Here is a 3,911-nt window from a genome sequence, read left to right as displayed (position 1 = left end):
CTCACTGAGCTAACTTGGGGCATCCTGCAACAATGTGTGCCATTGGTCCATCCCAAATTCCACACATTCTACATTTTTACTACATTGATCGCCATTCTTGGCCCTGGGGACTTCAGTTTTCCTGTTGATGGGGCTGTTGAGAGAGAGGGAGCGAGAAAGAGAGAGAAAGAGAGAAAGAAATAGATGGATGGATGGGTGGGTAGATAGATAGATAGATAGATAGATAGATAGATAGATAGATAGATGATTAGATAAAGAGATAAATGAAAAGAGAAAGAGAGGGTAGACAGAGAGAGAGAGAGTGAGTAGGAGGGAGAAAGAGAGAGAGGTCAGAAGCGTAAAGTAGATGTTTTAAGAATCAATCATAAAGAAATGAGATACACAAAGCAACTTGATAGATTTCTGACTATCGATGATGGATCACTGAGTTCATTAGTTTTGTTTGGGATGCTCTGTTATTGACTGCAGTGCGAGAAAGAAGTTAATAATAGTGCCGACGATGATTGCAGTGGGTACGGCGGCGGCGGTGGTGGTGGCGATTGTGGTGACAGTAGTGATGATAGTGTTGTTGTTGTTGGTGGTGGTGGTGGTAATGGTAGTGGTAATGATGGTACCGCTGCCACAGGAGAGTATCGGGCTGGGGGTGGGGGTGAAGTCGTGGTGTGGTAATGGCGATGACGGCGAGATTGTTGATGGTGTTTTGTGGTCCAAAGACGTTCTCATCTCTAAAACTGATTGCAGTGAATAACCCGTGTAAGCATTGAATTAGATCGATAGATCAATCGATAGGTAGGTAGGTAGGTAGGTAAGTGTGTATGCATGTATGCATAAATATGTATATGTATATATGTCGGTATGTCTGTCTGTATGCATGTATAAACTCTTTAACTCTTTAGCTTGTTTCAGCTTTAAAGTTGTGGTCATGCTGGAGCACCACTGTTAACTGTGCTACACCTTCAGTATTTGAAACCTCTTCTGGCATGTGGCATTCTGTGAATGAGGGAGTTTGATGCTACTGCCATCGTCTGTGTTTCCTGCCGTGAGGTAGGTTCGTCTGGGACCCGTAACAGGAAGAGATCCAGTTTTGTTTTAAAAACACTTATATCCACACCATGCAGGTCTCTCAGGCATTTTTGAAGGATATTAAAGAGCTGTAGGCCCCTGAAGCCCAAGCTGTTGCAGTATCTGGTCCTGTAGTTTGATGGTGATGCTGGGATCTTTAGCAAAGCTTGGAATTTTCCTGCATTAAACTGCATGTTGCTGTCCTCAGCTTACTTGTATCTTGCGTCCAACTCCTGTTGCACATGCGCAGTATACCCAGGGTTCTGAATTGTTCGAGAGACTTTTATCTCATCTGCATAGCTAACTGCGCAGCTGAGGGCATGTCTGAGAGGGCCACTATAAATAGTAGTGGCCCTAAAACAGTTCCCTGTGGAACACCGCTTGCTATTTGTGCTTCCTTTGTGGTGGCTCAGTTGATCACCACTACCTGACGTCTATCTTTTAGAAAGTCGTGTATCCACTCTCCAAATTTTCCAACTATTCGTTCTGACTCTGCTGTTGTGTGAGGTCAGAGAAATTGGCCTGTACTTTTTAGCATCTGCTCTACCCCCACCACTATGGAAAGAGCATATTATTCCTTCTTTCCGTTTGTTTGGGAGCTTACCACTTGTAAAAAAGCTCTGAAAAAGAATCTACAGTGATTTCACAAGGGTTTATTTGCATGATTTGAGGATTGCTGGGAATCCATCAGAGCCAGCAGTTGAGTTTGTATCAACTTCATTTATGGTCAGTGTTACATTTTCTTCTTTAATCTCGATGTAATAAATTTTCGCCTCTTTGGTCACAGGTAAAGTGGCAAAAATTCTGCTCGTTTGTTCACTTGCCTGTGTGCCAGAGAAGTAGTGAACACACTTTTGAACTGTTCGTTCAGGCTTTCATTTATCCTCATTGGGTTTCTTGTGAGGAAACCATCTTTTTGGAAGAGGGGTCCTATCTTGTAGCGTACTGAGGCTGTTTCTTTGGCAAAGTTAAAGTAAGCTTTAGGGTTTGACTTAACATTTTCTATAACTCAGGCTTTTTTATCTGCTCTCACTTTTTCGTAAAATTGATGCAGACTTTTCTCAATCTCCAACAGCGCTCTCTCCAGGCAAGACTTTTCACTACTTTTTTTAATAAAATATCAGTATTTTTATACATCAATATAATTTTTCTACCTATGTATGTATATTATAGTTTTATATATTTATGTATCTATAAATTTTTTTATATTTTTCAATATTTCAATTAGTGGTATATTAAATATATTTTAATTACATGGAAAAATGCAAGCATGAAAAGTAATATTCTTAAGATTATAAACCTGGAAAAATACAGGACAGATTATTACACCTGGAAAAGTATAGGACAAGCTATTACTTCTAGTAAAATAAAGAATAAGAAAATTTTTACTTAAAATATTGCAGCAAAGAATGCCAGTTCTTCTAATTTATCATACTTTACAGTTCTTTTCTTTTAAATTTATTGTACAAAACTGTCCAGCTAATGTTCTGAGTTCAAATGTCACTCGGGTCGACTTTGCCTTTCATTCTCTCGGGGTCGATAAAATAAGTATCAATTGAGCACTGGGATCGATGTAATCGTCTTAACCCCTTCCAGAAAATTGCTAATCTTGTTCCAAAATTTGAAACTAATATTTATGATGATAATGTACGCAAAAAACGTTTTTGGTTGTGACGCAAGTTTACCTGTTCCTAGTGTCATTTTTTTATCTGAATTCTATATATAATATTTTGTTTGTTTGTAGCCAACTGACTCAACTTTTATAATGTGCTTTTATGAATAAACTTTTTGTATCTTTCACTAACTTCAGCATTATTCTCAACACATACACTCTTTCACCCTTTGTACTTCTCATTGTTCTCGACATCACCACGAACGACTTCTCGTTTTTGCCCCATTCTTATTATTCATTTTAATCATAAAATACACCCTCAAAACTTTTCGTCACCACTCCTCGACCCCTTTCTTTTCTTATTTCCATTTCTGCGTTTATATTATTAAGTTGTTTCGTTGTTTTTTTTCCACACAGAACATTACGACTTTCTTTAGATTTTTCTGTTTTACTATTTGCTGCGTCTGTCTTGCCTGCCTCACCTTCTGCTAAATTTAACTTCAAACGCGTACAGTGTAGTGTTTAAATTTTATTCAAGATTCTTGAAGAGTAGCCATCAATAAGAACTAAAATCTAAAGTCGCAAAAAATCTAAAGAAATTACATTAAACGTTAAACTTCATATTTCACAATGATTTGATGTGGAAGAAAACTCAGCCATATTAAACTTTATGTCTGTAATGGTAAAAATGTGACAATAAAGGTAAAATGCCAGATGAACCTACGGTGCCCAGACACATTTTTTTATAGACTTTATATAATGTGGAACAGCTCCTGAGTGTGCAGATCGGCGAAACGACTGAACTTAATCTGTTGGTGAAGATAACAATCATTCAAGAGAAATCTAAAAGTTTATGTAACGATTTGTAGAATGAAGTAGGTGGAGTGTCTGGTGTGAAATCTTTTCTGGTAAGTAAAGGCTGGTTTGAAGGGTTTCAAAGATTAATTTATACAATACTAGCAGAAATACCCGGCTTTGCCCGGGTTAAAGAGAATAATGAAATCTAAAAACGCCGTCTAGACTACGCAACCCTCAACTGTTAGTAGCTATGATACCATATTTCTACATTAATAACTCTCCAATCCATGCCAGCATGGAACATAGACATTAAGTGGAATGCCAGTCTCTCATCTAGGAGGGCCTTGAAATCAATGTTACCAACTGGGGACTATGTATGTCGTAGTGATAATAAAAAGACCCAAAGGAGGTCTGCAACGAAATAATTTTACTCAACACT

This window comes from Octopus bimaculoides, chromosome 24 (assembly GCF_001194135.2).
Source record: "Octopus bimaculoides isolate UCB-OBI-ISO-001 chromosome 24, ASM119413v2, whole genome shotgun sequence".
Taxonomy (NCBI): Eukaryota; Metazoa; Mollusca; class Cephalopoda; order Octopoda; family Octopodidae; genus Octopus; species Octopus bimaculoides.
The sequence above is the reverse complement of the archived record's forward strand: the minus strand, read 5'-3'. Positions refer to the sequence as shown.